The 25226-nt window shown below is 37.1% G+C and overlaps 1 long non-coding RNA gene across 3 annotated transcripts; it reads left to right on the top strand.

The window, feature by feature from the left end:
- The first annotated feature begins 772 nt into the window (after positions 1–772).
- LOC147826900 (uncharacterized) lies at positions 773–23102 on the top strand. 3 transcript variants are annotated; one of them, XR_015453393.1, is made up of 6 exons: positions 790–868; positions 6982–7082; positions 7604–7687; positions 14489–14615; positions 15229–15309; positions 22930–23102. It is a non-coding gene; the product is annotated as an uncharacterized LOC147826900 (long non-coding RNA). The 3 variants fall into 3 exon arrangements; XR_015453392.1 differs by lacking the exons at positions 6982–7082; positions 7604–7687 and having other exon boundaries at positions 773–868; XR_015453394.1 differs by lacking the exons at positions 6982–7082; positions 7604–7687; positions 22930–23102 and adding an exon at positions 19476–20739 and having other exon boundaries at positions 773–868.
- Positions 23103–25226: the final 2124 nt, after the last annotated feature.

Raw genomic sequence — 25226 nt, 5'->3', positions numbered from 1 at the left:
ATATACATGATGGCAAGCCCTTCATTAATAGGAAAATGTGTTTCAGTGACATGCATTATTGTAAGAATCTTTATTACCAAGAGTAGAAACAGGACACATAAAGGTGTACTAAAGGATATTAGAATAGCAGAGCTACTATATAATATACTGACACTGAACAGGGAAAACAGCCTGAGGAAGGACAGGATGAGTACAGTCAGAATAAAGAGGTCCAGAAATAAGAAGTGCCTAAGGAAGAGAGATACATGTGGCACTTAACAAAAAGTGAAAAAGACATGGCAAGGCAAGGATGCTGGTATGGAAGACAAGCTTTACCAATGGCAAGAACAAAGGTATCTCCTTTCTATTTTCATATGTACTTAAGCCCCATATGCAGAGAGGCCTCCTCATGTACAGCCACAAACACATGTAGCTGAAGAGGGACTTTGCCTTCAACCAAAGGACAATGGTGTTGCTTCACGAGACATGCTTGGCTTTTCTGTGAACACAACCAGATGTTTTAGTCAAATTATTACTCATCCATCAACAGTAGGTTAGATAGTTACTGGGTTCCGGGCACTGTGGGAACAAGAAAAATGACTAAGCACTTCTCAACAAACCTAAAATCTAGTAGAAGACTGAACCTAGTATTAGAGGAGTTCAAAGGCAAAAAAGAAAGACCCTTGCATTGCAACAGATGCCTTCATGTTCAGAGTGGCTTTTGAGAGAGATCTTGAAACGTGAGCAGGATTTTGATGGGTAGAAAAAGGAGGGGGTGGGACTCAGAAAATAAAACAAAACCAGCAAGGCAGAGATGGGAAAAGTCTGAGCATGTCCCTGAAAAGAAAAATCCAAGATGACTGGAATACAGAGATCAACTTGTGAAAAGGTAAGTCTGAAAGTGGCCAGCATCTAGTTGATAGAGGATGCTGACTTCAAGATAGACTTTATTATGTTAACTTTAGTATAGTAGGAATGTGTGGATGTGAGCAGATGCTGTAAACTGCCTAATCAGCTTTCTGTTTTAGTAGAATTTTAATTTTGTTCAAACCCTGTCTCCATTAGCACTCACCCAAGTGCCTTGGGAGCCTAAAAGGAAGGTTAAAACTATCACTAGCTGTAGGAGGAAGTAAGACAAATTACAGTCGATTTAAGGCAAGGAAAATCAATGTGAAAATGGCTGTACCTTTATCTATGGGACACCTCAGAGGAGAAGCATGTGATCAAGTAGATATTGAGATCTAAAACTCAGGAAAGGGCAGAAGTAGAGCTATAAAGAGACAAGGAGTCCTCCAAGTACAAAAATGTCATCATTTGAATAATGAGAATGAAAAGATCGACTGGAGAGCACAGTTCAAGAGCACATTAAAATCCTTGGTTCAAGAAAAGAGGATTCTATAAAGGAAACTGGGAAGGAAAGGCAGAAAAGACCGGAGAACCAGTGAGATGTCTTGGGAATCAAAGTGTCAGAAGGTGAGTTGATGGTTACATGCATAAAATTCTGTGCTATTCACTCCTTTGTCAAGGAGTTTCTTTCGTTGTATGTGAGCCATTATCAGCATTTAAAAAACCATCAGAGAAGGTATGTTTACCCACAGTGCAGCTCTATGAGCTAATTATGCCAAAAGTTTCTCTGGTTTTTACTAGAATTGTAAGAATCGGTGTGTTTGTACTGACTTTTTCACAATGAGCCCAAGCTGATTTGCTGTTGATGACTTCCTAGGATAATCTGGGATGTGAATGGTGACCCTGTCACTATGCACAGATATCCAGCATGCCATCACCCTTGGCCTAGAAACCAGCAATAGCCAGAAGTCAGAAACAGTGAGCAGCCCATAAATAATTATATATTTGCTTATCCTGATTGCTTTTACTGTAACAATCATGTCAGCAACATTGTAAGTTTATTATGTACCTTTGTTAATGGTAAATCTTTGGTTAAAACATAGGTGGATTAGAGATGAAATAGAAAAATATTAATAGAAATGGAAAAAATCACTTTTATAAATTCCTTCCTTCCCCACCCCTGCATGCTCTCAAAATTTTTCTTCTCCAGGTGCAGGCACTTAGTTTATCCTAAACACATGTGGGAACAATAACCCCCAGCACCATGGAGCAGGGTGCGCTCTCCCAGGCTGGTCATTCCCTGAGTCTCTGCCTATTAGCCAATGTACCTCTCCCCTTAATACCCTCTTGTCATGGGCAGTTTTAATGATTAGGCTTGGTTTTTGCAGATATGTGTTATGGATTGTATTTAGATCACGTGCTCATAGATGGGGCTTTCTGGAGGTGGCTAGATCTGAGTATGTGAATGTGGATTAAGTTTGTGATAATTGAATCAGTCCACCAATCAGGTTAGCATCATTTCGGATGTGGGTAATGGGGAAATCCCACCTTGGGTGTGGGTGGCATCAACCAATAGACTTGTAGCCTGGATGGACTATAAAGGGAAAGATGGAAGGCAGGCTTGCTGCTTGCTGCCTTATTGTCTACCCTGCCATGGACTGTTTCTCCTCTACCATCCCACTCTGCCTTGAAACCAGTCAACTATAGACTGAAACCACTACAAACTGTGAGCTATAATGAACCCTTCCTTCTTCAACTCGTAAGTGTCAGGTGTTTTGCCCAACAATGAGAAAAGTAACTAAGACGGTATGACTCCTCTTCTGGGAACAAACTCTACATTGAAGCCTGGACTAATGGACTGGAGCCCTAATATCTTGGGTCTTCTTTTTTCTTTTTCACTTTTACCTCCCCTCTACCTTCAGTACTACTCCTTATCTAAATCCTGCTGTAACCTTGACAGCCAAGCAAAATTAGCATAGGCCTCTGTACCACATAGACCTCTGCCTCCAACCTCCTACTGCCCATTCCCATACTGCCTTAACTATACCCAACATCACTCAGACCGAAGCTTACTGCATTCCTTTAGGCATAGTAGGAGACACTGTTAGTCAAATCCCAGAAAGACCAACCTTTCTATCAGTTCAAATAATGGCAAGAACAACAATGATAACAAGGCCTGGGGGTATAGCTCAGTGTTAGAGTGCTTGCTTGACATGTGTAAGGCCCCGGTTTCAATCTCTAGCACCCACCCCGCCACACACACACACACAGTGGAAGAATAGTATTACCAGCATCATCATGATATTATTAAAGATTTTTATCTTTACTGTGTTCTAGCCAATGCAGTCAGTCATCTAATTAATACATGTGTGTCACAACCTTCTAAAGAAAGTGGCCTTAAAAAGGTCAGGTAGCTTTCCCAAGGTCATGTAGCTAGTGAGCTATGGGGCCCACTTCTTCCCCAGAGTCACACCCTTGGACTTCCCATATTTTATAGCCAGATCAAGGAATTTAAAAACTATGAAAATCTTTCAAAACATTGTATCTACAGGGCAGAAATAATAACACAAGTATTTTGCTGTGGGAAATCTGGGAACCACTGATCTCTCCCATACTGTCCTCTGAGAAAAAGATAAATCTGAAATGAGCATCCAGCCTCCTGATTCCCAATCCAATGCTCTGCTGTACCACATGGGTTCTTTTAATATTCTAAATATAGTTTGATCCAAGTAGTAGGAAGTGAGACAATGGACAGTTGGTCCTTCATATCTATAAGTTCCAGATTCACGGTTCAACTAACCTCAAATAGAAAATATTTTTTAGAAATTGTGTCTTTACTGAGCATATTTAGACTTTTATAGTATCATTATTTCCTAAACAATATAATAATAGTTAACTTTGAATTAGGTGTTATAAGTACTCTAGAGGTATTTTAAAGCACACAGGAGGACATGCAAGGTTCTACACAAATACTTCACCATCTTATATAAAGAGCTTGACAAGCCATGGATTTTTGTATCTTTCGGGTGTGCTGGAACCCAGCTCCATAGATACTAAGAGATGACTATAGTATAGTGAATAACTAAACAAGCTTTTAATTCATGAGGTCTGCTTCTTCAGGCATTTGCTCAATTCTTCAGTCACATCTTATCATGTTTTACTTCGAGGTAATAATCAATATCTACAGTGTATTCTCAATTTCTTAAGCCAACCACTAGAGTCATACCAACCATGTTTACATAACCGGATAGAGAAGCTTTTGTTTCTTTTCCTTCCCACAGAACACAGACTTCTTCCTAATTTTTTTTCCCCTAGCATCTTGGAAGACTACCAGTCCCAGGATCTATAAACAGGGCTCCCCTTCAGATACAGCTTTTATTGTGATTGGGCACAGAAAGACAGATTGCTCCCTCACTGATAAAGGGCTTTTTGAAGACTTTTATATAACTCCTGCCATGCTTTGGAGAAATAATGCCTAGGACGGGGGGACACAAATGTTAAACTTTTATTTGCCACGTGTACAGTTATATGTTTTCAGAGTTACATGGTGATGATAGATTCCTCAAAGAACTGGGCATCCATCCACTCATTTTTTGCCTCTTTCCCTAAGAAAGGAAGAGGCTGCTGGAGCAGCTCCTCCCCCCGCAGTCTGTCAACAGCTGCAGGAGTGTTTGGCATTGGCTGAGCTCATCCTGGCTTCTAAGCCTGCCACCAGCCAACCCATTCTGAGAAACTGTGGGCAGTAACACTGTTTCCTGAAGTGACACTGTTTCCTGTTTCAGACCTGTGGGACACAGGGAAAATGCTTCCTAGTGAGAGTTCCCTTGTAGTCATGGCCTCACGGGTGCCCTGTGAAGCTCTGAATTTCGAGTTGGAAGTTAACTGTAGCTATGCTATTTTAGATTGGGGGTTTGCACAGTCTGCTTATATAATGATAGCATACCTAGCCTTAGCTTTTTGATTTGCTTTCTTCAAAGGCACCACTGCAACCCAGAGAAATTGACCGAATAGCTAGGCAGCTTCTTAGAGCAACAGTCTGTAAGAGTAGACTAACATACCACTAAAATACAATAAATCAGAAATATAGGATCAGCCTGAGTCAAATGTAATCAGCCTCACTACTTCTGAAACAGACATTCTTGAAATAGATGTTGGCAAACAAACACCACACACACACATACACACACACACCTTGAGCATTGTGGCAGTGTATGTGTATTGCTATATAGTAATTAATTGCCGTCAGCTGAAATTCTGAAATCAAAATAATGTGTGGCATAATATTTACTGAAGTAAATGAATATTTTATTATCTAAAGTTTAAAGCCATTTAATAACTTCCTAAGATGTCTGGTTCAGAAAAACCAGGAAATAAAATGGAAATGCAAAAAAGAACTACAGAAAAATGTAAAACAAATTCATCATCAGCCAATAAGGAAAATGAAATGACTCTAACTCTATGCAATGTTCATTAGTAGAAACAAATTCACTCCCACTCCCACTAAATAAATGTTAAGTAATTATTTAAAGAATATAATGTGAGGTGTGTTGCATTATTAACTAAGAAAGGAAGGTGTGAAGGAAGGAAGGAAAGATAGGAGGAAGGAAGAAAGAGGGAGGAAAAGGAAAGAAAGAAGGGAGAAAGGAAAAGATTTGATATCTGTCATTTGGCAAAATATTTAGCAGTTTCTTCTAAAGCTACACTTGTAGCCAGCCACGGTAGCACACACCTATAATCCCAACACTCTGGGAAGCTGAACCACAAAGATCACAAGTTTGAGCCCTCCCCCTGGGAAATTTAGTGACTTAGTGAAACTTAGACTCAAAAAAAACAAAAAATAAACAAGGGCCAAAGATACAGCTCAGTGAGAAGGTCCTGAGTTCTTCAATACCTAGTAACACACACACATGCCAAACATGTAACAACTATATGACACAGCCATCCTACTTTTAATTGTTGACTTAAGAAAAAAGAAAATAAATATCCATACAAAAATTTGTACAAAAGTAGTCATAGCAGCATTATCTGAAGTTGTTAAAAACTGGAAACAACCCAAATATCCTCAGAAGTTCAGTGAATAAAAGTAATTGTGGTATATTCATAAAATGAAATACTACTCCATAAAAAAAAGGATGAACTCTTCAAACATTCAACACCATGAACGAATCACAACATGAGTATTCTAAGTGAGAGAAGCCACACAAAGAGAATATATCCAGTATAAAATTCTGGAAAATACTAATATATAATGACAGAAAGCAGATCAGTGATTGGTTAGTTGTGGAGTAGGCAGAGAGGGTGGAAAGGTAGAATGAGAAAACCTTTAGGAGTGATGGATACATAGGGTCACAACCTTGATTAGGGTGATGGTTTCACAAGATATACACAGGTCAAAATTTAGCAAATCGGATACTCTAAGTATGTGCCATTTTCTGTTTGTTAACATGCCTCTGTAATACTATTTTTAAATTAATTTTAAATTTTAAAAAAGACCTCTACATTTGAAAGTACACATTCTGTATTTTTCTTTCAGCAAGAATCAGGAAGAAATCTTCAAAGACTAAATTAAGTGACTCTGATCCTTTTGCTCAGTGTCTAAAACAGTGATTCTCCAAATTTGGGATGCCTAAGAATTCCTGGATGGTGATTTGAAAGGCAGATTCCAGTGTTAATCCCAGATGTATGCTGAAACATCATATTTTTCTGATAAAAAAGGATGTATAGCACACAACTTATGAATAATAATACAATATTCTTTGTTATGAATTTCATATATCTAATGGATTTTTCAGAGTGTTTTTGCTGTTTTGCCAAACTCTTATACCTAGAGCCAACCTGTGCCTGTGATTGATGAACAGTGTACTCCCAACATGAGCATTGATTACTCATTTTGTTTACACTGACAAGCATCATCTATTTTCCTTACATTATTAATGATTTTTATTAATAAAACATTAATTAGTAATATTAACGACTTTGCTGAATCTGATAACCTCTTTTGAATATTACACTATTTCCTCAATTTTGTACTGTTCATAATGTAATAGCCACAGGCATGATTCACATTAATCTGCATCATTAACATTTTTTCCATCATCATCTAGGCAATCAGTAAAGAAATAAATTCAGTGTACTTTCTTCTGTCAATTTCCATAGTATAAATTGTAAGAACTCCCACATGGCCAGTTTCACGCTACCACTGGATGTGGAGGTGGAAGAAATGCTCAGGAATGTGCCACATACTCTCTCCCATACAGGTACAATGGATATGACCACAAGTGCATATGTAACATAAAAATACAGTTCAAGTTCATAGGAAGTGCTAGGTTTTAAATATTTATTATTTTTAAATACAAGTTGTGTAGATTTATGTGTTTTAATTTGTAATGACTTTTAGTAATTGGCTCCTAAAATTCCTTGAAATTTAATAGTTAGATCTCAAGAACTGATATAAATAGGCTCCAAGATTCCTGGCTCCACTACAGACCTAAGGAATTAGATTCTCCCACTTGGCTCAATAATTTGTATTTTTAATATCTCCCAAAATATCTCTCTGATTTAAAATACTGGTGAGAATCTAATTGGATTTTTTTTCATTTTAGCTAGTGCCATTGTCTGAATATTTGTGTGCACCCAGAAATCAGACTGAAGTATAGTGCCCAATGTATGGTATTAAAAGGTGGTGATTAGATCATGGAGGCAGAACTCTTGTAAATGAGATTAATGTCCTTATAAAAGAGTCATTAAGGAGCTTATTTGCCTTTTACACCATGTGAAGACACAACTAGAAGATATCAACAACTCCTCACCAGACACCAAGTTTCCTGGCACCATGATCGTGGACTTCCCAGCCTCCAGAACTGTAAGAAATAAATTCCTGTAGTTATAAGTCATTCAGCCTATGCCACTTTGTTATAGCAGCCTGAATTGGCTAAGCTAATAAATAGGCAAGTTTTAGAGACAAGAGGTTGTGGAGAAAATACAAGATTAAGTATTGGTTTTCTTTAAATACTTCAGGAAATAAGAGGGAGAAATGTCAGATTGGGAGGTAATTAACATAGATTGGCAAAATGTTTTGGTTTCGAGGGATTTATTTATTATATCATTATTTATTATATCATCCCTTCCACTTTTGAATATGTTTGAAACTTTACATAATATAACTTTCTTACAAGTCACAACAATCATTCTAGGATCTTTTCTGTTTTTAAAATATGCTACACATCATCTTCCAGTTCCTAATTTTGTTAATAGAACAAGAAGTCAGGAATTTGTGGGCTGGGACTTTAGCTCAGTAGTTCTGCCACCTGCCTCGCAAGCGCAAGGTCCCAAGTTTGATTGTCTCTAGCAAAGCAGTGACTGAGCCAGGATCCAGATGAGTCTCTGGGCTCTGAATCACACAAGGGTCTTTTCAGGTACTCCAAGGGTGAGAGGGTCCTGCTGTCCCATGGTGGCATCAAATAGAGGCAGGGAGAGAAGGAGAATTAATGTGGGGAAGCTGTTGCACACCTTCTAGGTCAAGCTTGCTTACTTATTCAGAATACATCCTGCTCTTAGTTACATGTAAAATTGGGGACAAACATTACTGAGGGCAATTAAAAAGCCAGTCACAGATTATCCTCTGAGCAAATTCTGGACTGTTGAAAACTATCATTTCCATTTCTGTCATTTCAGAATGAAAATAGAAAACAAAGGGTGACATAATGCAGGTCAAGAGGGTTTTTTCATTGCATCACCTGGGGTGGCGTGTGATGCAGGGTTAACTAAATAGTACAGATTCAATAAATGTATTTTCCTATATCTAGGTAACCCTAAACATTTTCAGCTATTCCTGCAATAGATACTTAAGTATCTATTGTGTGCAAGGGAGCATTAGAACTTTTATATTGTTGCATAATTTAGTATTTTGGTGTATTTAATTATTACTAAATTATTATATCAATAATGCTGACAAAAATGTTCAGTTTTGGGCCCAGGGATTTAGCTCAGTGGTTCCACCGCCTGCCTCACAAGCGCAAGGACCCAAGTTTGATCCCAGGTTACCAAACAAAATAAAGTTCAGTTTTGGATTCTTAATGTCCCTCCTATTTAAGTTCCACACAATAATATTAACTCTATTAGCTTCCATTAAAAATCTCATTTTTTAATTTGTTACACTAATTTGTAAAAAGAGAGAAATAATTATATACTGTTGACAAAAAATCAAACATTAAAGACATAGGTAGGACAATATATACTATGCAAACTCTAACTGAAAGTTGGGGTATCATATTACTATAAGACAATGTAGGCTTCAGAGCAAAGAATATTATTGGAGCTGTAGAGGGGAATTATATAATAATAAAGCAATAGATTAGCTAAAAACTAATCCTATATGTGGATGCACCAAACAATAGAACTTTGAAATACAAGAATCAGAACCTGATAAAACCTAAAGGTGAATTAAGCAAATCCAGATTTCTTGAGCTCACCACAAGGTCTGGAAGGAAAATCTGAGGCTCTCACATTGATCTGAGTCTGCTGAAGGGATTTTAAATTATCCCAGATAAGAAACATCTCCTGGCACACACCAGAAGGTAAAGGAAATTCCAAGGAAAGCATTTTTTATTTAAGCCCTCAGGATTCCAACTGATTACAGTCAACCACAAGTTCATTGCACAAGATAATAAAAAATGTAAGGAATTAAGCAACCATGAATAAAGGTCCAGAAACAATAATTTAGACCCCCCCCAAATTTTTGTGTTGGAATTATCAGATACACAATGCAAAATAAATTTATATAAAAGGGAACAAAAAATAGTTGGTAAGCAAGCAACAATCATATCAGAAATAAGCCACCAAGTTAGAAATAGATTTTAAAAATATAATTAATCCACACTAAGGTCTCAATGGCTAACATGGCAGAGTAGAAGTAACCAAAAAGAGAACTGACACACTTGAAGGTAGATGAGACAAAATAGCACAGTATTCTGTGAATCTATGGAGGAAAATAAAGAGTGTGCCATGTACCAAGTGACATGATTAAAATAAACCTAATTCAAGAAACGTTTTAGTGAAACTGAAGGACACAAAAGGGAAGATTATCTTAAATGGTAAGATAACCATATCATCTATTGTCCACACTGAGACACTTTTGGGGAGCATCAAAGAACATTCTCAACTGTTACCCTAAGACCATAGGCTTAGCACAGCTGCTCTACCCAAACCCAGAGAGCAGGACAGCCTATTTAAAAGCAACCAGTGAGAAAGGATTAGCTATACAGAGAGATGGATGGACTGACTGCCAGCAGGCTTCTTGCTGTGATTTCAATGGAGTTTGTCTCCCAAAGAGTCACATGTGGAAAGTCGTCTCCTATAGTGGTGAGAGACGGTGTGGAACCTTTAGAGGTGGGTTTTGGTGGGTGATCCTTGGGTCAGTTGGTCAAGTCCTGGAAAGGGATTAAGGCAGATCTCTCCTGACCCCTTAGTAGTTCTTACAAGAGAGTTTTGGTATTTTTAAGTCCAAGCCTGGGGCCCTCTACTCCTGGCTTTTTGAAGATGTGACAGCTCCCGTAGGTGCTCTGACCAAGATGCAACACCACCATCCACACAGCCAGGCCCTCATCAGAGGCCACCTTTCTGGGCTCTCACACCATAGCCCAATTTTGGACTTTCAAAACGCTGCAAATACGAGCTAAATAAACCTCTTTTCTTCATGGATAAGCTGCCTCGAGTATTTTATCACAGCAATGCAAAACTGAGTCATATTCTTCTCAGCTGCCACAGTGGAAGCCAGAGAATTATCAAATGACAACTACAAAATACTGACAGCAAAATATGGACCTCAGATTACGAACTCAGGAAAATTACATTTCAAGAATAAAGCTGAAGTAGAGACATTTCCAGGTAAACAAAACTGAGATTTATTTCTAGTGTATCTTCACTAAAGAAACTTCTAAGGAAAAGAAAAGCAAAAGAAAATAAAAGTGTGGCAGGAGGAAAGTGTGAACTATGAGACAGAATAAATTCAAAATTAAATAAAATGTAACCGTGTATATATCTAAAGGAGATTACTATCAATATAAAATAATGATATCTAATTTGATGGATTAAAAAAAAAGAAAAGCAAGGATCAAAAGTTCAAGCCCAACCTGGAAAATGTCACAACTTAGCAAGACTCTGTCTCAAAATTAAAAAGAATAAATTAATTTTTTAAAAAGGCTGGGGATGTAGCTCAGCGTAAAGGCCTTGGTTTCAGTCTCATGAATGGAAAGGGAAGGGGTAGGGGAAGGAAAAGGAAAAGGAAGGGAAGGGAAGAGAAGGGAAGAGAAGAAAGGGAAAAGAAGGAAGGGGAGGGGAGGGATGAACAAGAATGACATATAAATTGGGAAAGAGCAATCACTAGCAGATTTTCCAAAGCTCTTATTTGTCCCTGGGACAGAATGATGCTGGCTAATGTTTGATTAAATATGTAAAGGCAACCACTAAAATACAAGAAATACAGCATCTAGCTTCCAAACTAGCAGATTAGGTAGGAGGAAATAAGAAGAAAATCCTTTTAGAAATTTTAAAGCAAGAACAGAAACAATGAAGAAGTATGACAGTACCAAGCACTAGCAAGACTGTAGAGCTGTGGAAATTTTATACACGTTTTGGAAATTTATTCAGCATTATTTAAGCAAACTGAAATGTTTTCAGCTCATTGTTGATAGCATTTAATACTAGAAACAAGTCTTATTTGCTTGTTAGAGTTACTATGACACAATACTATAGATTGAGTGGCTTAAACAAGATTATTTTCTCACAGTTCTGGAAGGTAGAACTCTGAGATCAAGACGTAGGCGAGTCTATTTCTTCCGAGGCCCCTCTCCTTGGCTTGTAGGTGGCTGTCTTGTTACTGGGTCCTATGTGGACACTCACTGTTACTTCCTCTGTACACACATCCCTAGTGTCTCTCTATGTCTAAATTTCCTATTGCCTATTTCTTTTAATCTTTTTAACCCATATAAATTAATAATTGTTATTGTGTATTCATATTGAAAGCTTTATTGCCAACGGGCTTCTCGGCATCTATTGACAACTTGAGCCTGATTATTTTTTGTTGGGAATAGCAGTCCTGGGCCCAGTGTAGGATATGAGCAGCATTCCTCATTTTCACCACTAGGTGTCAGTAGCACATCCCTGCTCCCCACCCCTTAGTCAAGATTTTTTTTTAAAAAACGTCTCTGGACGTTGCTAAATACCCTTGGGACAAAAAATCCCCTGCAGTTGAGAACCACCGTCCCTGATGCAAATAAATAACACCTAGACACTCTACACTGAAATTATTTTTTCATATCTCATTCCATTTTCTCACCTTGAAAAATCCTGTTTTGTTCCTTAATGTAAGATTTTAGTTTACCACCAAAACAATGTTGACCACATTACCACATTGAAACACTTGTGAATCATGAAATTGATTTCTCTTTCATGTCACACTTCACAAAAGAGCTGTGACTATAAATGAAGGCGCCTGAACTTCTCTGTGTTGTCTTGATAACAAATTTTAATCTTCTCTGGCTGTGGATGCAACCTATGTTTTTACTTAAACTTTCCCAGTTATGTCACAGGGACTATAAAATACAGTACAGAAAGTTTTCTTACCACTTTTTTTCATATAAATCTCTTTTTATAAGTATTCCTTATAATGGATTTACAAAACATAAAATTATTGGGTCAAGGTTATGAATAAGTTGCCAAATTGTTTTACCTAAAGGTTATACCAGTTCACACCACCATTATATGTGGATTGAAACAATAACATTGACTCTTCTAAATGACCTACACTTAGAATTTTTCAGTTTTTCTCAGTTCTTTGAAATGCTTTCCAATTTCTAGACACTGTTATTGCTGTGATCAAAAGTGAAAACCTTGTTTCATGGTTTTTCATCTAGCTTCTATTGATTGACAGTGATCTACTCTCTAGGCTTTAAAGTATCACCCTCCCCACCTCAAAAAAATTCAACCAGCCATGCAAATAGAGAAACAGACAAGTTATGGGTAATTTAAAAAGGAAAACAATGGGGTAATAAATCAACTAAAGAGAACACGAAATGTAAAAATTCTCTCCTTAGTCCATTTTCTGCAGTGTTACGACATTCAGCAATGTGACACATCTGATATCATGCCTAAAACAAAAATGTCACATCTGGATGCTATTGCACCAAAGTCAGATTATGTCTTATTGTGATGCCTGGAAATTCCCTGTCCTGGAAATACTGCAAACTCAAATCAAAAGCCATACACTTGTTGTGGCTGAAGTCACCGGCAAAAGCCCTTTATCCTTCTTTTATTTTGTGAATTAAAGCAGCTGCAAATTTTTGTTCTAAAATTTTGATCCCAAGATTATCCTCCTGAAACATAAACTGCATGAGTTGAGAATAATTTTAGACTTAACCATTTTACCCTTAAATTTTATTTTATGGTCTTATATTATTTATGCAATTATAAGGGGAAAAAACCAAACAGACATCACTACCAATTTGACAGAAACAAAAAGAGTTACAAGAAAGTACCATCAGCAATTATATGTCAACAAATTGGACAGAGGATAAGGATGTGACCCAGTGATACAGCTCTTCCCTAGCATACACAAGGTCCTAGGTTTAATACCAGCATTGGAAGGAAAAAAAAGAAGATGACATGGAAAAATTTCTCTCTAAGCACACAGTCAACCCAACTGTGTTAAGAATAAATATCAAACATGAACAGACCTGTAACAATTGGTAATCAAAGAGATTATACAAAGAAACACTCACAACTACAGAGCTTTACTGGTTAATTCTACCAAATATTTAAGAAGAATTAACATCAATCTTTCTCACAGTCTTTCAAAAAATTGAAGAGGAGGAAAAATTTGGAACATTTCATATGAGGCCAGGATTTGCCCCTGATTCTAAAGCCAGACAAAGATACTGCAAGAAAACTACAATTCAGTATCCCATATGAATGTTGATGCAAACATCTTCAACAAAAGATTCACCAACCAAATTCAGTGGCATACTAAAAGGGTTACCTACTATAGGCTTGTGAGATTGATTCCCAGAATGCAAAGTTATTTCAACATATGAAAATCAATCAATGAAATATATCACATTAAAGAATAAACCCAATTGATGCAGAAAAGCATTTAACAAAATTCAACCTATATAGAGTGAATAAAAGACACATTGCTATTAACATTCCTCAAAATACACCCTCAAACACATCCCATTGTTCCTGTCACCTTCTGAAGCAGTTCTGGAAGTCCTATTTTGTGAGAGTCTTTAGTTTTGCTGTCATGTCTGCCTTGATGTCCTGAAATGATTCAAAATATTTCCCTTCCATGGTCATTTTGACTTTGAGGAAGAGCCAAAAGTCTTACAGTACCCGATCTAGTGAATAAAGTGGATGAGGATGCTCCGTGTGGTTTTACATGCCTGCCTTTGCTTTAGACGCACTTGGCAGCAGCATTCACCATACTTTATATCACACCTCATAAAGATGCTCACAAGAGATTTCAGAACTGCTTTAGAAAATGGCAAGAATGATGAGGTAAGTGTGGTTGAAGTGAGGGTGAGTATCTTGAGGAGGATTTATGGCAATATGTCTTTTACTGTAACATATTTTTTGTTTGAGCATACTATTTTTCTATCCGCCTTCTTAGTGTACATGTACAGTGTTTACAGCGTCTACAGTGGAGCACGGGAATGTCTCACATTTTACGTGTGACATTTTCTACTCACTCACTGACTTTCCCAGACCAACTTCCAGGCCTGCAAGCTCCACTTCTGGTAAGTGCCTATTCAGTGCACATTTTTTACCTTTTATACTATGTTTTCACTGCAACCTTTCTGTGTTTAGATATGTTTAGCTACACAGATACCATGGTGTTACAGTTGCCTTAGTATTCAGTTCAGCGACACACTGAATAGGTGTGTAGCCTAGGAACAATAGGGTCTGCCGTGTAGCCTACCTGTTACAGGCTATAAATCTAGGTTTGCCTAAGTGCCATCATGGTGACACAACACCAAAACTGCCCAATGACACAATTCTCAGGACACATCCTCACACTAAGTGATGCGTGTCTCTGTAGGAAAAGGAGAAGGCAACACATTGAACATCTCCTATGTACCAGCCCTGGTTGTGCTTTTGTCATTATTAATGGCACTAAGTATCTCTTTCATTCTTTTATTTTTATTTTGTGTACCTGTAATACTTTAAAATAAAGACCAATCTTTTGAAAGCATTAAAAGTTAATGGTAGTGTTAGAATCATGGGTAATTTGTGTATTCTTTTTTGTTAATCTGCTTTTTCTGGATTTCATACCAAAAATCCCACAAATTTTAAAGAGTGTTATGACTTTTAGTTTTTAACAAATACATTTAATATATGTGGTTTTTGCAGGTCTGGATGTATCACCATTCTCAAATTCACTGTGAGCCGACTTACTGAAATCATATTCCCTCTAATATGTTTAAAATAGAGGTAAGTGTTCTGAGGAGGTGAGAAGTGAGACGTGTGTCGTGTGTGTGTGTGTGTGTGTGTGTGTGTGTGCACTTGTGCACATTTGCATGTATTACTGGAGACTGAACCCAGGGCCTTCATACTGAGGTGTATCCTCAGCCTTTTTAATTTTTTTTTTTATGAGACAAAGTCTTGATAAATTGCTAAGATGACCAGGCTAGGCTCAAAACTTGCAAACTTCCTACCTCAGAGTGCCGGGATTATAGACATATGTCACCATGCCTGGCTAAGATGTACCCTTTTTACACTATACACTTCTGTAAAGTTTTTACATTCTTATACTGAACATATATAAAAGTATTACCAATGTAGTTTTAAAAATAATTTAAAAGAAAACAAAAACTGCTTTGTTATCAAACTATAATTGGGCACAAAATTCTCTTGCTACAATTTACAGAGTAATTATGAACTGATAATCGCAAATAAATACCTAACTTTTAGGATGAAGATTACTATATTTGGAAGATAGTCCAGAAAAAGAAAAATAAAGCCAAGTAGCTAGCTACTTTGTCGTTTTGTTGTCTTGGTAACTAAGGCAGCTGTATAAACTGTTTTCTATTATTTTCCAATCCTGTCACAGAAAGAAAATTTTCAAATTGGAAAGCAGATGTGCCAGGGGTATAATTAATCTCCTTGAAAATGACCCATTAAATTAATGTCAAGGGATGTAAGGAAGAAAAAGAATCCAAACAAAAGAACTAGAAAAGTATAAACCTAAAGCCAAAGAGTGTTACGTGTTTCATTCCCTTTATATAGTCATCTGAAAGATTTTCCAAAAGGCCTCAAGTTTCTACAGCTGGAATCTAAGGAGGCCCAGGCAAGCACGGCTTACTCAGAAACCAGAGTGCGAAAAGCTACCTGGTGCCAAAATCACTAACACAGAGGAATAAAACCTCACTGCTGAAAGCTCCAAAGAGGAAAGGGTATGACTTCATGGGATAAATCCTCCTAATCAGAGTCTGTTTTCAACAGCCATATGTAAAATGTGAAGTTAATCCTAGGGAACCCCATCAAGAAAACAAAATCTGGAGCAACTGTATGCAACGAACCTCACAGAGCCTCATTAGTGTAACAGCACAATGGAAAGTATTTGCGCTCATGAAAGCAGTCAGATTGCTCTTGGCTGGGTTAGCCACTTGGCTAGCTTTTAGTCAGCTGGATGTGCCACACTTGGAAAGGCCAACATTTTTAAGATTAGACTTTGAGGGTGTAAAAGAGAATAAGGATCTTTTACTATTTTTCCCTCTACTGTCTGTAGAGCACAGCACAGGTGAATAATTTTTTTAGTAAATCAATAAACCAGTTGGGAAAATGTCAGAGATACTAGTTAGCGATTGAAAGAGAGAGAGCTTCAAATTCAAGAAATTGATGGATAAAATAAGCAGCATTGCTTCATGAGTGGGCCAGCTTCAAAACATTTTAAGTTAAAAGCAAAACCCAGGTAAGAGCTGGGTATTTAGCTCAGTGGTACCACACCTGCCTTGCGAGTGCAAGGTCCTGAGTTCGATCCTTGGTACCAAAAGAGAGAGAGAAAGAGAGAGAGAGAGAGAGAGAGAAACCCAGGTAGTCCTAAGAACTATACTATCTGGATTACCCACGACACAGGAAGAGGGAGAATGAATTTAACTACAGACCGTGTTTTTAATTTAAGAATAAAGTTTCTAGTTATTTTTTTATGACCAAAAATAATTGCACTCATCAACCTCAACTCCCGAAGAAGAAGAAAGAGGAAAATGAGAATGAGGAAGGCAAAAGAAAATTGAGACAAGCACAAAGAGTAAAGAAACTGAACACAGGCCCAGTCTCCCAGTGCTGGGCACTGTGGATGATTTTATCGTAGGCACAATCAGATTTCTTTTGCAAATTACCCCTCACCCCTATATACATGGTTTGTTGTTGTTGTTGTTGTTGTTACAGTCTCTTCATTCAAAAATGTATCTGTGTCTTCCTGCCTGCCTTTCTCTTCCTCTTTTCCTTCTGCTTTCCCTTATGAACAATTTGGTCCAAGAGTCATGACCTGGAGGAGCCAAGCAAGATCTGCCTATAGGTGAGGGTGTGCAGGGCAGGGTGGGGCAGGCAGGCTGTGACAGCCCCAGTGTAGCAGCCTGTCAGAATCTGTGTGGGGGTGGGGGTGACGTCACAGCCCTTATTGCAGTGTCAGAATCCAGCTGGGTGAGGAGGAGTCTGAAGCCCAGTGGCCCCTTGCTGGGTGACCAGAGCATCACCCTGGCCAGTGGGGATGGGAGCTACGCATACATACACACAGAAGGAAAAGAGAGCCAGGCTTCTCTTTGTTAATGAAGGAAGACCCTAATATAGAATAGAGGAAGACTAGAGTGAAACTTGTGGTTGTAGATTGAAATCAGAGAAATAAGAGTCAATTAATGAATATATATATAAATATTATTATATAATATATAATATGCATAGAAGTATATGTATATATGTGTATAATACAATAATAAATGTCTATTAGATGTTATGTATTCCCAAAGCTAGGAATAAATATATATACATATGAATATACATATATATATATTTCATAAGTGCCCTAGATGTATCATTTTTATCTTTTATCTATATATTTTTACTGCACCTTTTTCTATATTTAGACACACAGATTCCATTGTGCTATGGTTGCCTGCAGGATTCAGTATAATCACATTCAGTATAGATTTGTAACCAAGGATCAATAGGCTATACCAGTGATGGCAAATCTAAGGTGCACATGTTATTTGTTTTTCTTTTAAGACAAAAGATGTTAACATATGAGTTGTTTTTTCTAAACTAAATCCTCAGTATTCAGGTTGAACTGCAGTATTGGCACTTTGTGATAAAGAAGTGAGTTTTGGGTTGCGGTTTGGGCATTCGTCTCTAAAAGGTTCGCCATTCCTGGGCCATATAGTCAAGGTGTGCATTAGGCCACACCAGCCAGATTTGCAGAAGTACATACTCTATGCTGGTCACACAATGATGAAATTATGTAGTGATGCATTTCTCAGAATAATGTTCTCCTCATGAAATTGTGCATGACAGTGTATGAAAAATAGAAATAATAAATGTTTGGCAATATGAAATGATTAAATGAATTACATTCAACCAGTACTAATGAATGTATATGTATTGTAATTATTTATTTGATACACATCTTTAGAAATGCTAGACATTAGACTTCAGCTAGGGATTACTGAGCCAAGAGGCCTTCATTTAAAATTTTGCATACATAAATTGCCAAACTGCCTTCAGGAACACCAGATTCTCCTGCCACCAACAAATGCAAGCCATGACTGAAGGAAAAATGATAGGCCACTGCTCAGCCAGAATTGACAGCTCCTTAAATGCCCTGCCTGGCATTGAAATTGTCCAGAATCTAGCCCCAATTTCTCTTGCCTACCTTAAACTTTTCTCCTGGTTAACAAGGTGCCTCGATGCCAGACTAATGTACTGACATTCCATGCCCTTCAGTGTTCAAACCACATGTGTGAGCTGAGATGGGAGTTTGACTTGTATTTGACTATCAGCTCATCTCAGCCACTTATTAGGTCTACTAGTAAGGAAAAACTACTTACCTGGAATACAGTTTCAACCATAGTATGTGGTTATATTCAATTCTGAGTAATATAATTTTAAAATTAGAAATTACAAAGTCTCATGTATTGGTTCTGGTCCTCCGAGAAGTGGACACGACATGGTATTAACATTCAAGGACTGTTTTAGACAAAATACCCATGGGAGAAGATGGATGGTGAGCTAAAAAGGGCTGGGAGAACTACTGACTGCAATGCAAGGAGAGTGGACCCACAGGAAGAAATGGAGAAAGGAAGTTCTAGTGGAACACCCTAGACTTCCATGACAGTACATCCTAAGAACAGTTAAGCAGAGCTTTGGAGAAGCCCAAGCCAAAGTCAGCTGGCAGAGGAGTCTGCCTCCTAGGAAGGGGCCTCCCTTGGAGTCTCAGCCATACCCAGTCAGTGGCTTTCCTGTGGGAAATACGACTTCGTAAATATAGCAATGGATACTAGAGCCCAGCAGGTCTGGCCCTTGAACATTTGTGTTCCCAGAAGTTAGACTGCTACAAGGCACATGCTTGGGATGCTCACAACCTAGTTTACTTTTTGCCTCTGCAGGTTTCACTGGGGCAATGCAACCCTTCACCTCATCTGGGAAATCAGCAGCCCATCCTCTGGAACCTGCTTCTTGCAGGAATCAGATAAGGAAATATAGAATATATTTTTAATTTAAAAATTGGAGGATTTATAGAAAAAACTTTATTGAATTTATTGAAACAACTTTACTATGACCACAAAAGCTGACTAGAATAAATGAAGAAATATATTCTTTTCTTGAGAGGAAAACATCCCTGGTTATGAAAATATCATTACTCGCCAAATTGTTTGCTATTCCAGTCAAAATATACATGTGGTTGATAAAATTTTCTAATATTCATCTTAAAGAATAAACAGAAAAGAATAGTTGAGAAAGTGGTGAAAGACATCAACAAAAAGAAGATTCTTGCACTTATCAGATACAGAAAAGTATAAGTTTGGGTTTAAAATACTGTAATGGGAAAAATATGCTGTTTGCACTGGAGCATAGCTCAGTGGTAGAGCACTTGTCCAGCGTGCACTAGGTTCTGGGTTCAATCCCCAGCACTGGGGAAAAAAGCAAAACAGTGTAATGGGGGTCAGACAGAAACGACTAGAGCTTAGCCACAGACATAACCACTAACACTGCTTAGTCCATGATAAATGAGGCTTCTAAAATTTTAGTTCTGAGATCACTGAATAAATGGTTTTGGAAATGGCTATTTGGAAAAATGAAAGGTAGTCCCCAAATCACATCAAACACCAAAATAAATTACAGATGGTTTCCATTTTTTAAAGTACAAATATAAAACCAAAAAATGTATTTAAAGATATATGAAAGGTTGCTCATTTGAGTTGAGGATGGAGAAGCCTTTCTAAGCATATAAGCAGAAATATAAAACCACAATGCTAAAGAATGGTATATCTGACTACATCAAAATTTAAGACTTCTGCAGGTCAGAAAAGATTCTCACAAGATGGTAGTGAGATGACATGGACTTCGGTGCTTCCTGAATTGTCATGGAATAACAGTTAAAAACTAGACAACAAAGTGAATGAAAATCATGGGCCAACATTAACAGCACACTTGGGGAAAAGAGTTATCTTCACAAGCCTCAGAATGCAAGGCACCAACTGCCACAGCACCTGTCTGGGCTGAGCATTTTCACAAGAGGGAACAGGAGGAAGCAACAGGATATCTGATGGGTCTGAGAATGAAACCTGCATATGACAGTCAACAGATATTCACTGTAAAACTCAACAGAACATCTTGAGAACAGATACTAAAGCCAGGAGGGATCCTACTAAAACATAAAACAAACAAAAAAGATATCTTGAGGGAAGGACTAAGAAGCCTAAAACACAAAATGTAGAAAATGACCCTGTGGTGACTTCTTATACCAGGCAAAAAGAAAGCTGTAAAAAAGCACTAGGGCCATGAGGAGCCCACTTGGCATGCATCCCACTGGCCAAAGATGGGACAAAAGACTGTCGGTTAAAATCCATCAATAAAATTACATCTAAGAGTTCATAATACTACCAAATGATATTCCTCAAATCAAATTTAATCACTTTCACGGTTCAATAAGAAATCAGTGAATTATTTTGGAAAACTGATTAATAAAGGAAATATATCATACATGTATTTTTCCTCTCCGGTATGGATTGTGTCCTTATGAACTACTATAGCCAAAATTATATTTAAAAATATATTCCAGCCAGCAAATGAAATAGAAATGCTAGAATTTGAGTATCATCATTTTTCAACCTCAAGTGAATTAATGGATCGAGCCATTAAGCGTCAACAGCTGCTAACATTCCAATACCAGACACCATCCGACATTATGTACCTCTTGATGAAGAATACATCCTCCATTTAGTCTTGCCAAATATGTCTAACCGTCCTGATCCAGTCTCTGGATACAGCTGCCCATTTGCAGGCATGAGATGACACTTTAAACTTCACCATGAGTATCCACTCAGCAAAGCCAAAACATGGGGGAAATCTATAGATCAAAAAGTCTGGTTTTCTCAATAGGTAAACTGTTAGGAAAAGAAGGGATGGGGCAGCACTCTAGAATAAAAGAGCCTTAAAAACCATATTAAAACAAGGAGGCTTGGCAAGGAAATTGGAACCCTTGGACATTCCTGCTGGGAGTATAAAATGATGCAGATGCGGTGAGAGCAGTTTGGCAGTTCTTCAAAAACTTAACCATAGAGTCACTATATGACCCAGCAATTCTACTTCCCCCCAAATTGCAACACATGTTCACACAAAAAACTGTAGCAGCATTATTTATACATGCCAAAGTATAGAAACAACACAATATCTAGCAGGCCATGAACAGATAAACAAAATGTGATGTCTACATACATGGCATATTATTTGACTATAAAATGAAGTGAAATACACGCTAAATAACATGGGACAACTTTTAAAAAATTATGCTAAGAGCAAGAAGCCAGACACAAAAGTCATATTTTGTAAGATTATATTTGTATGAAATGTCCAGAATAGGCAAATCCATAGAAACACAAGTAGATGAGTGGTTGCCAGGGCTGGAGTGACTGCTAGGGGATACAGGGTTTCTCCTGGGGGTGACAAAACTGTTCTGGAGTTGCAGAGTGATTGTGCTTGCCTAACAGTGAGAAAGTACTAAAACCCATTGAATTGTACACTTTACAAGGGTGACTTTTATGGCATATGAATCACATCTCATTAAAAATAGTAACTTAGGAGAAATATTAATTTTAATGGATAATACTAAACGATGTCTAGGGATGCACACTTGGATGATAAAACTATTCTGATACACAAGTAAGTTCTTTCATAATAGTCAGAATAGCACATATTTGTGGGGAATAAGACAGAGGTAGCTATGGGCACATGAAGAGGCTTCTGGGGAGACAGAATTCTACTTCTTCACTGGGATACTCATTACAAGGATATCTGCCTCAGAATAATTCATTAAGCTGTACTTCTATTTTGTGTGGTTTTTCTATATGCATGTTTTATTTTACAGCAAAAATATATTTTAAAACATCAAAAGCAAGGTTAAAGGGCACCCAGGGAAAAGTACATCTAAGACAGCAAAAGATTAATGTTCTTATTTTCTAATAATCTTTTAAAAATCAGTAAAGGAACATCTAAGAATAAATTTAAGAATTACATTTAAATTTTTTCAAATGAGCAAAGATATTTCATAGACTATCCACAATGGCCAATAAACATATTTTTAAATGGTCAACTTTGCTAAGAGTCAAAAACATGCAAATTCAAACAAAAATAAGAATGTGGTTGGTCAAATTGGAAAATATTAATCAAATAACCATACCTAACGTTGTTGAGGATGGAGAGAATTGACATTCTTCTACAATGCTGATGGGAATCCAGTGTGTGATAACTTGTTTGGACAGTAATTTGGCAACATTTAATCCAACTAATAAATGTACAGTGCTATTACAAACATTCTTCTATTTGTCTTCTGTTGTACAGGAGTGCATGACTTTGCTGAGTATTTAGGAGTGGAACTGCAATACGTAGATCTTCAGCTTTGATAGATGTCAGAGTTTTCCAAATGGCAAACCATTGCCACTCTCACCAGGACTGGGAGTTTCCTTCATTCCACATCCTAATAGTAGGACTTATTGTCAGTCTTTGGGGGGGGGGGTACTGGGGATCAAACTCGGGACCTTGTGCTTGCGAGGCAGGCGGCAGAACCACTGAGCTAAATCCCCAGCCCCTGTCAGTCTTTTAATTCTGATAGTTGTATGATTATTTAGAAGGATCTTGTTTAGATCTTAATTTGCATTTTCTTTATTTCTAATGGATTTATCAGTCCTTTAGAATTAGTCTTTTATGAAGTGTTTATTCAAATTTCTTATCTTTTATTCCTATTAGAGTGTTTATCTTTATCTTTAGAAGTATAGAATATAAGTGAAGAAAAATATTTTTAAAGACTGCATGGATATTTCATAATGACAAAAAGTTATTTCTCTATGATCAAATTATGGTGATTTATATTTTCTTCTAGTGCTTTTCTTCATTTTCCTAATTTCCTATAATGATTATGTATTATTTTTGGAAAGTTAAATGTTGTCCAATTCTAATAAATAAATGTAATGGCCTTTTGCAAAGATACTTCCTAGAGAATAAAGTTTGAATGATGAACTATTAAATTTATGGGATATTTGAATGATTTATGACAGTGATTATCAAACTGTTACAAGGTGTTCCATGGTTAAAATTGAATTATAGTTCCCTTTTCCAATTTGAAATGGTTTCATTTATTTTGCTTAATGACTTAGAACAAAATTTAAAACATTGAGTTATCAACACATGTAGATGCCAATGAATTATTAATGTGCCAAATAGTATGCAGCAGAAATAAAAATTATGGGAGAGGTTTGACTTATAACTAGGACAGAAAAACTTCTATATGAAGATTTTCTGCTTTCAATCTCATCAGAACTCTAACAGTAAATGTATCATCTTCTAAAATAAAAATAGTTCCATCCTGATAAATCACAAGATGAAAGGTGTTAGGTTTCTTACACCCAGGATAACTGTTAAATATTAGTTGAACAACAACTGTCACCAATAGTATATAGCATTAAATTAAAATATGATAGTTGACCTCAAAGAAATTGTCATCTACTTGAAAAAACTAATCAAGCCACTATTGTTTGTCTCCAAAAGATTCATGTGTTGCACACTTCGTCTTCAACTAACTATACTGAAAGGAGGTAGAATCCTTAAGAGATGGGGCACATGGAAGGTAATGAAGTTATGGGAACTTGACCCTCATGAATGGATTAATGCTGTCTTTCAGGAATGGATCAAGTAATGGTGCTCGATTAGTTCCCTATCAAGAATGGTTGCTTGGAAGTGAGTTCAACCTTGCTCTGCCTCGCACCGTGTGATCTCTTTTTGCATGTTTGTGCTTCTGCTATTGATGCCATGTGCCGTGCCATTTGAACTTTCAGAATATTGCATCACATAAACCTCTTTTCTTTATAATTATCCAGTGTCGAATATTTTGTCACAGCAACCCAAGAGACTAAGACAAGCTTTTATATTAAAATGCCTGACGATGATAAATGATCCAAAATCAAATAGATTTAAAACCAGGATAAAGCCATAAAAGACAGCTCAACACACAAAAAAACCCCAAAAAACATTCTGTGTTTTTCCTTGTTATTAGAACTCTATACTTAGTCACTCTTTCTGGTAATATATGCCACCATACAATGATGAAAGATTTTTAAATCTAAATTTATGTTGCCTTCACAATAGTGGCAATTCAATGATGAAAAGATAACCTCAAAGTTATAATTTTTCAGGAACCCAATCTTTTTCCACTGCTATGCTACATTTATGTCTTTTTTACACACACAGTCAAGCTTTCTTTCTCCTTGGACAATCTGGAAAATAACCTGAAAAAGACCTTAAAATGTTGTTAAAAATTAATTTCCAGTTATAGCTCTCAATGATTTTAAACTCCACATACCAACTTTTCAGTCAGTTTTCATAAATGTTAAATTAGAATGTTGGCACTGAGAATGTAAAATGAACCATAACAGAATGTAAGGCTAAATAAGATTGGGATGGCAGAGTAGAAAGCAATCTTTCTCTCTACCCATACAATTGTACCGGTGGAATGTGTCTGATGTAAGTATTTTTAAATCTGTAGTCTATTGGATGGTTTGAAGCTTCCAAGGGAAGTGGCCAGTAACTTGTGGTTACTTTTAATCTATTTCAGACTAGTACAGTAGCAACTATGAATCCTTCTA

The sequence above is a fragment of the Heterocephalus glaber genome, unplaced genomic scaffold, assembly GCF_053883595.1.
Source record: "Heterocephalus glaber isolate CG9 unplaced genomic scaffold, H.glaber_assembly_v1.0 deba00001460, whole genome shotgun sequence".
NCBI lineage: Eukaryota > Metazoa > Chordata > Mammalia > Rodentia > Bathyergidae > Heterocephalus > Heterocephalus glaber.
The sequence above is the reverse complement of the archived record's forward strand: the minus strand, read 5'-3'. Positions and strand labels throughout refer to the sequence as shown.